The sequence below is a fragment of the Passer domesticus genome, chromosome 3, assembly GCF_036417665.1.
Source record: "Passer domesticus isolate bPasDom1 chromosome 3, bPasDom1.hap1, whole genome shotgun sequence".
Taxonomy (NCBI): Eukaryota; Metazoa; Chordata; class Aves; order Passeriformes; family Passeridae; genus Passer; species Passer domesticus.
Genome location: NC_087476.1, coordinates 92,272,552 through 92,285,560, shown reverse-complemented (window position 1 = coordinate 92,285,560; position 13,009 = coordinate 92,272,552). Strand labels below are relative to the sequence as shown.

At 39.3% G+C, this 13,009-nt stretch overlaps 1 protein-coding gene across 8 annotated transcripts in view; it reads right to left on the bottom strand.

Moving 5' to 3' along the window:
- MTA3 (metastasis associated 1 family member 3) overlaps positions 1–13,009 on the bottom strand; it is a 300,754-nt gene that overhangs the window by 231,255 nt on the left and 56,490 nt on the right. For 3 of the 8 annotated variants that reach the window (XR_010359201.1, XM_064414383.1, XM_064414384.1), the window contains exon 1: positions 11,392–11,675. The exons of 2 other annotated variants lie outside the window; for them this stretch is intronic. The gene's annotated coding sequence lies outside the window, so the exon portion shown is untranslated. Of the gene's footprint in view, positions 1–11,391; positions 11,676–13,009 lie in introns of those variants that run through there. 3 more of the 8 variants (XM_064414389.1, XM_064414390.1, XM_064414385.1) reach the window with 2 other exon arrangements.

Here is a 13,009-nt window from a genome sequence, read left to right as displayed (position 1 = left end):
TCAGGCTGGATGACTCTCAGGGACACATTTATCAGTGCTGTAATGCACACACCTTCCTCTTAAATCAAGAGCATCATTCCTGCTTACACACAGAGAATTTAACTTTGTGTTCAAGTGACTTTTATTTCTAACAACAGGTTAGACAGAGGAGGTCAGCTTGCCTGCATGATGAACAGGTATCTGACTAGATGACTTACATCCAAAAACCACTGGGGAATGGTGACAAAGGGCAGCAGCACTCAGCACTACGGCAGTACTGCTGGTATTTCAAAAGTATTGGCATTGCTTTTAAGTCTTTTCCCTAGAGACAATCAAATACCTGTCTCAAGCAAGTGAAGATCATGAAGTATTTTCTCAGGATGAGTGGAAAGACCAAGGAACATACCTCTAGATGGGTAGATTAGAGTTAGTAGACCAGGCAATAGGTGCTTACACAAGAAATACTGCAAGAACTAGAGGATCCCTAGTTGCAAAGCTGGCATGGTTTTTCTTGTTGTTTGGAATTGTTTTGTTTGTTTAAAATGAGCAATGTTTTGCTTGGCAATAAGAAACAAACAGCTTGAAAACCCCCTTCCCCACAGTACACAATGGGCTGAGTACACACTTGTGCACTCAGAATACTCTGAGTATTCCCCCAGTACAAAAAGAGAACAGGAAAGCCCTGAACATATTACCTTCTTCTGAAATATCCACATTTGGTAAAAATTCCCCCACTATGGCAATTGAGTATCTTTTTTTCAGAAAGGCAAATGCCAACTCTACTATCTGAAGATCTGTCATTTCCATGCTCAGTCTGACAACTTTTACTTTCTCTCTGGCAGAGTGAAGATTTTTGACTCTACAGTCCTTACACCCATTTATCAGATGAGCCTTTCACTATTTTTTAACTTCTGCAACTAAGCCCTTTTGCAGTTACAGCTAGGAATGAAACCTGTAAAATCTGGATACCCAAGATTAACAGTCTGAAAGTACGAGTCTAGTCTGAGTTTTAATATTCTACAACATTTTCTAGAACACAAAAGAATATTTTTACACCCTTGCAAGCAAGTTGGTTTTATCATTCATATTTCAATATGAACAAAAACCAGGGTGCATCAGCTCTCTTCTCCTTATGAAGCTCCTTTGGGTTGCAAGGGTACAACACACAGCTGAGACTAACACAGAACCAGAGTTAATGTTTTCATTCCCCTGTCTTCCTCAAAGCTGTCCAAGCAACCACTCTGATAGGGAATCAGTAATGGGGAGAACTGCTAGAGAAAAACATGAATTCCTGCTCTTCAAGACGAATATCACTACAGAAGCATCTTTTATAGTATGCCCTTTAAAAAAATTTAGATTCCTTCATGGCAGTGGTTCTGCCATGCAACTCTGAAAATATTTTAAATTCCATCCTGCAAGTTCTGCTTTGGGACAAAACTCAAAAATTCCTAAAAAGAGACATGTGACAGCAGGAAGAAGTCAGGGACTCCCATGCATACAGCATGCTTGGTTTCCTTTTCTTCTAAACAGAAGAATTACCTATAATGGAATAATCCCTTTTTATACTGTTACACCTACTTCCCATTTTGGGGATCTGTAAAAGTTGTTAAACTAATGAATTTGTGCAGCAATAACAAAAACAAAACCACCAGAACCCCTGAAAAACCAACCAACCAACCCACCCACCCAATAAAAAACACAACCGAAAAAACCCACCCCAAAATTAGTCAGCAAGGTATCCAGGACTATTTCCACTGAAACCAGTTCCTGAATATCACCAGAATAACCCCCAGCAGCCAAATAAAAGTACAAACATGGGTATGTGAAATCCCAGAAGACATCACAAATAAACACACCTCATACTGCTAAATCACAAATACACTGGGACAGAAGCAGCCTGTACACCTGATCTGCTTTCAGGAGTTCTGGATTCTTTCCCAAATGGCTACTCATATCCCTTTGAGGCCTGGCTGGCTCCATAAATCTACCATGGTCAACACTCAAGCCCATGATTGGAGAGCGCAGTTCTAATCTCTGCTGAATGCCATCTGCTTCCATGGACATCAGATGATACAGAACACACAACACAGGTAGAAGGCCCTCCAAGTTTCCCATGCAGTCACACAGAAAGTACTCACATCGTATAAGCTCTCCTAATAATTATCATAACATCAATTCCATAGGGACTGCTCCCTTAAACCAGTTGAAAATAGTACACCATGACAAGGATGACAGAGAGGGGAAAGTTGCAATACAAATATCCCAGCCATAGTGACTGTCAAGCCTTTCTGAATATAACATTTTTAATGAATATTTTAAGAAGATTTCATGTTATGATTGGAGTCCTCTTCAGCAGCTGCCCAGCATTTTGGGATGAGAAAGGTTATTTATGATTGTTTGAGGACTATCTTTTTCTGAACATGAGTCACTGCATGTTTTGCTGTGATTGCTTTCTGTTTAGAAAAGAAAGTAATAAATGACTGAATACAGCATAATGATCTGTTGTGGTGGGGGAAGCAGGAGAAGAAGGTGTCTGGACAGGGGCATAGTGTTGCCCTGTGTAGGATGGAATCCATGGGCTTTGTGCTACTTAACGTGATGTTTTACCTGAGCTCTTACCTAGCTCTTCAGCAAGACTGATGTAATCTATAAAGCACTGAATATATTAAAATCATGTTAGTTCTATCTTGAAAATTTGAAGAGGCACACCACAAGAGGATTACCATAGTAATCATGACTTAAAAGGTACAAGTCTTTTTGAAAGTCGTTTTACACATTTCCTCATATATCAAAATGTAAAAATCAAAGTATCAACTTGTAGTTTAAGTCCCTCTTTTTCTTTATAGAACAAACTCTGCTGCTGAGTATCATTCTTATTCACCTTATTCACAGATTTCTCTGATGAAAGCATCACAAGGACTGAAAGCAATACTTGCTGCTGTATTAGTCCTTAACAAATTCAAAAACTTTTCTGAACAGAGTGCACAGTTCAAGAATATTGTCATTCAGGGATAAGCCATTCTCTACAAACATTTGGAAACACTGTTACTCTTGCACCAAAATTATTTCCTCACCAAAAAGGACAAAAGTAACTATAGTTCTTCATGATCTTTCTGGAATTGTGCATTTACTTTCTGTTGGAGTCTGCTGTTCTAAAAAGCAAAAGGCAATGCTGATTTTTGAGACACACCAATCTTGCAATCCCCCACAAGTGCAAAATTTCAAAGCACAGAGAATCCATCATATCACCATTCAAAACTCTAAAATATTCTCCATCACTATTTCCATTACTAGCCCCTGTTCCAAGGTATACAACTCAGCAGTAAAAGTTCATGCTAGGCTGAAATTTGTCCTGTGAGGTTTAAGGAACCCAAGAGCTATTTTATTTTTTACTACAGAATCACTTCTCTGTTGCAGGAGACAGAGAGGATTGCTTTTACATCCAGAAAATACTCAGAGAATCTAATGCCTGCACTTGTATCAAGCAATTTGTCCATGAGAAATAATTATTCTGCTACTCACAACATCTGTCTCTTGAGCCAGTTGACCTAAATGGTCACAATTTCTGCAACACAGATTTCTTTCAATGGAATTTATCTCCTAAATTCTTTAAATACACCAAATACTGGCATACTAGACAGATCATCATTATTAGCAATGCAACTGTATTACTTTATTTGCCTACAGAGACTCAGAAATACTGGTCCATTATTAACTCTGTCACACCTCTGTAAATTCAGAATAACTCTATTGGTATGGTTGAGTTAATCCACTGGAATCACACTCTCGGGGAAGGCAAAAGCACTTGGTTACATAAGTACAAAATTCAGCAATAGGTTGAATCTTTTAAGACCCAACCCCACAAAAGGAAGACTGTGAATCTCTGCTCTGCCCTAGTATGGGATAGAAAACCATAAGCTTCAGATTGGTAACTGGTCTGTCAGGCCTCTCTGGCACACAGTGGGGAGGAACACAGGGATACTTCAACATGCTCCTTCCCACAGAGCCACTGAGAAGCGCAGGGGTAGAAATCACAGCTCCACAGGCTTGTCTTCCTCTGGACTGTCAAGGATTGCTCCTCAGGAAGTAACAGAAATGTAAGAGACTGCAAAAATCAGCTGTGTGAGCAGACAATCCAACTACACATTTGTCTGAGTATTTTCATGTCCTATGAAGCCACTGAAATGCCAAATTTGAGAGATGAGGAGGTTTTAAGGAATATTTTCCAAAAAATCTCTGCAAATAATGAGAGCACCAGGCTCAGACACATCCCTAATTTCTGCTGGGACCCAAGCCACAGAAACTGCATACATACTGGAATGGGTGACCACAGCCCATGCTAAGTGGGGAGCTCCTCACCATTCTCTTTTTAGAAAAAGATGCTTGGTGCTAAGAAGAGAGAAGGAGAGAGGATGAATGTATGACTTAATGAGAAGGACACTCACAAATAGATCCTAGTACATCTCCAGGAAGACAGAAGCACAGGATTTCAGTTCACTGTTTTTATGTATTTGGGGGTTTGAATTTGTTCATTTTTTTTTTTATTTTAGTTCTATTTTCTGTTTTGATTTTTTTAAAGCTTATTTTCCTTATTCTTCTCTTTTGAAGAAAAAAATAGCTTTTAATATATTAATTACAAAATGAGTTAGGAAGAAGACACAGAAAATCAGTCATATAAATTGGTGAACTAAAGACAGATCTCCAAATTTAAGATATAACTATAGGAGGAAAGCAATCAAACAAACTGCAGTGCAAACACAAGATTTTGGTTCCCAGTCTGAAGTCTGCTTTGCAGCACAAATGTTTAAACAGATGAAATTTCTAAAAAAGAGGGAAGAGAAAGAGTCACATTTAAACGTGCTGAGGGAAAAATGCATCAATGAATTGATAACAATACTCTTCAGAAAAATAAGAAAACAACATGATCTTAAGCCATGTTTTGAAGTATTCAGAATAATACCACAATACAACATAATAAATAAGTCCAAACCTCCAAATAGAACAAGTTCCTACAGCTGAATGCTGCAGTCTAAGGGCAGAGACTTGCAGATAAGGGGTTGGAGTCTTCTGAAACAAGTTTCTGTGCTATTTACTATAATCTACCACTTTTGAGAGTCAGGCCAACATCATACTTACTGAAGTGCAACACAGAGCAATGCATCTCATTAAATCATACTATGTTTTTCTAAAGAGACATCTACAAATTTTTCCTTGCTATGATTGTAAGATTACTGATGTCTCCTGCCTTGTTTGTGCAATAGTTAAAAGAAAAAATAAGAAGAAACACAGAACATTCTCACATGGATCAAAGGAAACCACAATTTAGAATCTGCAATGAGCAATCTGTTTTATTCTGGCTCCTCCAAAGGCACATCTATAAACCTGCCTGGGCAGCTTAACATGAAAAAAACCTCAAATTTGCCAGAAGTTATTATCAGAATAAGTTTGCATGGCTCTGCAGACAAAATCACCAATTTTTTTCCTAGCCATCATTTCCAGAAAATATCTTTTTTTTCATCACTGTTGTGATGTTTAGTTGTTTCCCCCCTCTCAAGGCTAGAGTCAGCCCGAACTAGATAGCAAAGATGTGCTGAAGTCCCTCCAGCCTCAGCAGCTCAGTTTTACAGTTTATCACCACGGGAAGCAGAGAAATTTGGAGCTGACTAAATTGCTAATGCTGGTTGATTAGCTTTACATCCTGCAGGTACATGGGCAGCTGAGTCAGAGGCAGTGGCCATTACAGCAATGCAGGTGGCCCACTTGCCATTCAGTTTCAGCCTGACAATTGGGTCTGAGCACTGCAGAGCCCACCAGCAGCACTTCCCAACACACCGTGGGATAGTTCTGTTTCAGCTGCTATTTCATTATCAGTTTGGCACATATTATAGAGGGATACCACAGGCAAACTGCTCCTTCTGCAAATCCCACTCCTCTCTCCCCAAAGAGAGGGTGTGGAATTTACCTTCCCCCCGCCCCCCCCCCCCCCCCCCCCGTCATTAGCAGGAAAAGAACAATTAGTCAATATATTGCAGCTTTCCACAAAACAACTAAGAGTCTGTGACTTCAGTGACACTTGGACTTAAAATGTGGGAGGCAGGTCTGCAGGTAAATAGGATCTGCAGCTGCTAGCAGAGCAATGAAAGTATGTTGAAATAGGCAAAAATACCCATTTAAAAAAAAATCATGAAGCTGGCTGCTGCAACTTATACCAAAGAACAATATAGCACAAAAACAGTACAAAAATTAATATTTTGACAGAATAAAATAAAAATATGTTTATATAAATATATATATATATTAAATATAACAACTGCTCTCATGCAGTTGTTTTAATCTTGAAAGTCAGGTTCTCAGATATTTCACTATATCTTCTGTCTGAATGGTGCTCAATCTACCAGATCATTCTGGAGGATTTTGTCTAAAGCATTTGTACCTGATCCAGACCATCAGTGGTTACATCTTGAAGTCCTAATTGAAAAACACCCTTATGAGGGACACTATTTCTTCTTAAAATAAAGGCAGAGAAAAACCGACTCATTCTGGCTATGAGACATTTCTAGCTGCGTACCAGAGATAACAGCGTGCTCACTTTAACTTCCAACTCCGGGACATAACCTAGTCTCTTGCATCATTTAGGAAAGAGTCACTTGATGCAAATGCTGAGAAGTTACTGCTCCTGAAAGCAGATGCTAACTTGCACCAGTGAACTTGGGGAGCATCTATGTAATTTGTTCAGATGTTGATGGTGATTATGTCAGCACCCAGGGAGACCTGTCTACAATTGCCTACGTGCAACCCAGTTTTGTAACCTATTTGCTGGAAACCAGAGTCCTCTCCTATATTTTGCAGAGAAATTACAGAAAGCAGTGAGGGATCTTTAGCTTATTTCTGCCCAGCCATGAGGAGCAAGCTGCCATTTAATGTCCTGTGCTGAGAGCTCAGGACAGAGTGGCTTTATTGGCTCTCCTGGAACTGTAATCGAGCCATGCTCCACTTGTTCCTGAAGCTCTGATAACAGGAAGGTTTTAACACCTGGTTGCACTGCAGAGCCAGGTCTGCCTGTGTCCTGAAAAAGGGTAACAGCCCCCTGCACTCCCTCTAATGCTCCAAGAGGCTCAGGAAAAAAAGGTATTTTGTAAAGACATCTGATCTCATTTTCTCTGAGAATCAAAGGATTTACACTGAGAGTTTATTAATTTTAAGTGGATGAGTATTTGACTGCAGATTTCGTATTTTAAGAACTTGAGCCTCCTCTTTGAGTTCTAAACAGTAATCCAAATATCTATCTATCTAAGTTAGCAAGCCTGATCATTTTCATAAAATACTGTAGTCAACAGGAAGAGTTTCTGGGACCTCTGAAAGACCATATATGATAAAAAAAGCTGAATAATTCTTTTTAGAAATAAATGTCTCCATGTAAGGAGTAAAATCTTTGCTAAATAATACAAGAGACTGGATTATGTCCCGGAGTTGGAAGTTATAGTGAGCACACCATTATCTCCATTGCACAGCTAGAAATGCTGAATTTTGTATGCCTGAGTATTAGGTAAGACCTAATTCTGCATCACTTATTGTAGTTTGGTACAGTCAGGTGGACAGTAGTTAACAATGCTGCATGTGTGAAGAGCAGGAGAAGGAAATATTTCCCCAATTCATAATGAAAAAAAAAAAGAAACTGTCTTCAAAAATGCTTTATTTAACTTTATTTCCTTTGAAGTGTGAAGTTTAGAGCAGCATAATAGCAAGACAGAGTTTCTAACTCTCCTCTCTTTCCCCTAGAACTTTTGATACCTAAAATGAAGAATTATACCATTTCTCACTAAGGAATAAAAGAAATTAACCAGCACTTCCAGAAACTTCACTTTAGAATATTTTTTCCACAGATCCAGTAAAACCCTACTTGTGAGACACTAACTCACTGTGATTACATCTTACCTAATTAGACCTTCAGGCTTATCACCTCCTTTAAATAAGCAGTCAGAGCAATTTGTGCTGTTTTCAGTGGCTCTGCAGAAATCTCCAGCAATGAGATTTTGGTGTCCCAGCTGTCTGAATTCCCTTCCCAAAGGCCATGAGTGACTCACCAAGGCACCTGACCTGAGACCAAACCAACACAACTTCCAAGCTGCCATTTAATGTCCTGTGCTGCGGGCTCAGGACAGAGAGGCCTTATTGGCTCTCCTGGAACTGTAATTGAGCCATGCTCTACTTGTTCAGTCCCCTAACTGTGGCAAGAAGTGTCCCCTGTATGGCATGCTGGACATCACCATGGGCTGCTGGACAGGACAAAAAAGGCTCATGAACTACTGGAGCAGCCCATGGAGAATAGGGCAAACCACAGAATCATGAAATCACTTGGGTTTGAAAAGATCTCCTAGGTGGTTGAGCACAACCATTACTCCAACACTGCCAAGTCCACCACTAAACCATGTCCCTAAGTGCCACATCTACTCCTCTTTTCAATCACTGTGGATGGTGATTCAACCACTTCCCTGGGCAGGCTTTCCAATATTTAGCATCACTTCTGGTGAATAAATGTATCCTAATATCCAACCTAAACCTTCCCTGGTTTTAGGGGACAGTGCTGGGGACGTTTTCTCTTGCCCTATAGTAGTTACTGGGGAGAAAAATGGAGGGCACCTCAAGTGGTATGTTTAGGTAAATGAACTGAACTAATGGCTGAGGATGCAAGTGGAAAAAACATCCCAAACCACAAAAAAATAAAAAAAGCACAACAGTAGCTCTTTATGTTAGCTAGTGCAGAAAAAAAGGGGGGTAAGATTGTGACAAAATAATGCTTACATACATTTAGCTGGACCTATTCTTCCTATCCTGAGAGCACACTTAGGATTCACCCACATACCTGGCTTCTCCAAATCCTGTTATTCCTCTCTAGCTTCTCTTCAGGCTGTTTCCCTTCTCCTTGGTAGGAGTTTAGAAAAGAATCTCTCTGGTGTGAAAACACATTCCCATGTTGTACTCTCCTGTGAGGATATGTTCATGCCTTTGAATTATCCATTAGCAAGTCTCTTTCTAATCACCTTCCTCAGGCAAGAAGTGTCCTCTCTGGGCTTTGTACCTGCCTGCCTGAAGTTCAGATGTAACAAACTGGTTTAATCTCCCACTTAGTAACCATCTCTGCCCAAAAGGGCTTCATTTGATTCAATGATCATGGAAAATGCAATAGTCTTCATAATTAGTCCAGGATCAGGGACAAGAAGTTTTGCTGGGATTTTCTCAATATGGAGGTGAAGGAAAGCAAAGAAGGCAGTTGTCTCTCACATTAAAACATTTCACAGTCTGACCCACAAATACATCAAGTCTCCAGGATCAAATCTTAATTGTTCATAGCCAAATTTCCCCAACAGTTATCACGTTTCACAATGTAAGTTAGTCTCATTATAAATGTCAACTCCAGATTGTATTCTGAGCACATGTATATATATGTGAATACCCAGTTCCCTACTAAATGTCATTCATCCATTTTTAGAAACACTTATATTCAAAATTATTCAGATTTTTATAAATGCCTCAGTGACAAGGGAACTTGTACTCTTATGTCAGGTGCCACTGAAAATCCTGCATCTGTCATTAGATGGTTTGTTTGGTAATTATATATGGCAGGAGTCTCATCTCCTGAAAGGTTTTCTGCAGAGCCTACAAACCAGACTGAAGTAGAGGGGCTTTGGTGCAGAGAAGTGAGATTTTAAAAAAAAAATTACAAAAAATTATCTATTTGAAACTGTTTTTTCCCAAGCCCTAAATGAAAGATAAATGCAAAGCACAGTCCATATGTGCATGCAGAACCTTTTGAAGCATTTGTTCTGTTCTTTATATATTGCCTTTCCAAATAATTAAGAGAGAGATGGCTAAATGTGGTAATATGTTTATTACCAAAAATATTGGGGTTTTCCCCCCACAATTTTACATGATCTATACTATATACTCCCTAGCCAGGAAGATTTTTTGTTCTGTGTTTACGAGTCTATCATCATGGCAACCTGCTCCACAACTAGAGTTGCTACATGTTGTAGTCATAAAAATAATCAAGATTCCTGACAAGACAGCCCACTAAAAGCCAATTTTGCTTGCATTGAAGTCAACAGCATTCAGTAGCTACCTCAGGAGGAACAGAATCTCATCCCAAGTTATGAAAAATGCCTGCCATCAAAATATACTACTTTGTTCATATAAAAAATGCAAGTAAAGACTCTCTTCTCTAAAAGCAAGCTTAGAGCTGCACTCAGAACACAGAGCAATGGTCTCAGCATGAAGCCAGAAGGATTTAGAATCCGTAGAAAATATTTCAAGTTCATTAAATACCCCTAGGATGCAATAGCACAGTGCAAGCCATGAAAATAAATGTTGACACAAAGAAAGCTAGTTTTACATAATTGCTATTAATTGTGAAGTTCCTCCTGGGCAGCAAAGGATAACAACTATAACACCAGGAAAAACTTAATTGCTTTGATTCAGCATCCCAGCAGTATACCCAGAACCTAAAAATTCAAACCAAGAACAAACCAACACTACAACCACCTGAACACAACTACTTGAAAAGGTTCTTTTTTATATTTTAGATCATTAGCCTGTGAAGTCCTTCTAAAGTTTGCCTCTATGCCTCATACTTTTTTAACATATAGGGTGAATACTCTTGACTAATTTCTAGGCTGACCTCCATGAATTTATTTGCTCACCTGAGTTTTTCTTCAGCAGTTATGTACCATTTTTAAATTAGATGGAACTTTTAAACACACTTTTTTGTTACCAGAATTGCCTTAAAAAATATCTTTCTCTTAATATATTACTAAAAGTTTTGCTTATGGTCACACAAAGCCTTCAGTGTTTTGGGTCTCCTATTTCTTCAAATTTCTTGAGACATTCAGTTGCAAAATTAAACACCAACAAAAAATGAAAAATAGTTTACACTTAATAAAGTCTCCTCAAAAATTAGGCATCTCTAGTACAACAAATCTGCTATTTCACAACTCCAAATGGCTAACCAATCTCAAAGTCAAGAAATAGGAACTCAATTATTTTTTTCTACTCAAAACCTGCAAATTCTGTCTAAAATCTGAGGTTTTGCTCCTGATAAATTGCTGCTCCTGCTCTGAGAAGATGTACTTTACACTTGTTGGCACCAGCACACTAGAACAAATCTCCTCGACTGGAAGTCAGCAGTTATAACTAAAAAACTAATGAACATGTCAAACTACAGAGGAAAAGAAAATATCACTGTTTTCAGGTTAGTTTTGCTTCTATTGACTATTTGATGGTGCAATTCTGAAGGAGGAAATAATCATATTCTATATTTGAAATAAACTGAAAACCATAAATAGGAATAGGCATTAATCAACTCACAATGCCTCATCAAGCAATGCACTTTAAAGTCTTGTCAGACCAGCATTTTACCTGTTCTGCCAGACAGCTTCTTAACACAGCACACAAAGCTTTGCTCCTCTTGAAATAATTTCTAGAACATACACTCAAATATTTCAATAGAGTTAGTAAATATGTGTCTTCAAGCTGCGTTATTTGTACTCTGCTCTCTTCCTCTGCAAGCTCCCTGTGAGGGATGGTTAGAACATATGGAGCAGGAAGCCTGACAAATTGCAAAGTCAAAAGCACCTGGGTAACTCATTAGCACCGTCAGACTTCTAGTCAGGTTTTGCTATTTAATTTTTTAAGCAGATTTTCTAGTGATTGTTCCTGAAAGAATGAAATACAGAAGGTATACATCAAAGAAGGGACAAGAAGTTTAATGTTTGCTGCTTATAAAATTAACAAACAGAAAAATACACTGTAATTGTACCAGGGAAGTGGTTGAGTCACCATCCCTGGAGGCATTTAAAATATGTGTAGATGTGGTGCTTAGGGACATGGTTTAGTTGTGGACTTGGCAGCGTGGGGTTAATAGTTGGACTTGATGATCTTAAAGGTCTTTACCAAGGGAAACGATTTGATGGCTCTATGAACGCAGCTGCTGGAAGGAAAAACCTTTCCAGCTATATGAAAACAGACATCAGCATGACTAAGCAGACATCATAAATGACCTTACGGTGCCAGAACACGCTGGTGTGCGTACTTGACAGCGTTGTGGAGTTTGGGTGGGTTTCTTGCGAAAACCGGGAAACAAACAGGGAACAATGACCAACCGCGCCCTCTCGTGGCCGCACTGTACGACAGCCAGAGACCGCGGGATTCTCCCGCTGGGAACGGGGACGTTAATTATTAGAGTCTCTCTAGAAGTATATTTTAGAAGATGACAAATAGGCTTAAAAATAGTAGGGCTTAATATCATTCTCATTAAAAAAACCAACCAATTTTTACTACACAATTAGACAACTATTCATTTATTTTGATGCGCCTAAATGTGCCTTAGAAATCTCAGCTGATAAAGTAACTTGGCAGCAAGAACAACCCATAAAGTGCATACATCTAGAGCGACTGAGAACGGGGATGGGAAAACATTGGTTTAACCTGGATGCCCTTTTAAAGACAACACCTGAGTGACAAATCTTTGGCATTGGTTTGGAAAGACATACTTACCTGTCCTTTCTCCCGATAACTTGAAAACGTCTCATTGAAAGGGAGAGCTGTGTCTTGCCTGCTTTTAGCCCAAGATATTCCAGATGTTAATGAGCCTACAAAACACCTTAGTTTGAAGAACTGTCATATTCGAATAAAAAAAATGAATTTAAAAAACGTCAGTAGTGGAAATTAATTCCCTGTACTTGATGCAGCCAAATGAAATCGAAGCTTTAGAGTGCAGACAGGGTCGGGGCAGCTAATAATTGCTTTAATCTTGAGAACAGGTGCAGGACACAGGAAGCTGTGGGAACAGAGACCTGAGACCAGGATGGGCAGAAGCAGGGAAGACTGCCTATTGCACCGGGTCTTCCTGGTGTCTATGCACTATCTGAGGAGGAAAAAGAGTAGAGTCTCCCTACCCAGATGTGCACGGCGGAGGGCCGGGGCGGATTGCCTGTGACAAGAACCCTGCGTGTTGCAGGGAAGCCCGGCGCTGCGG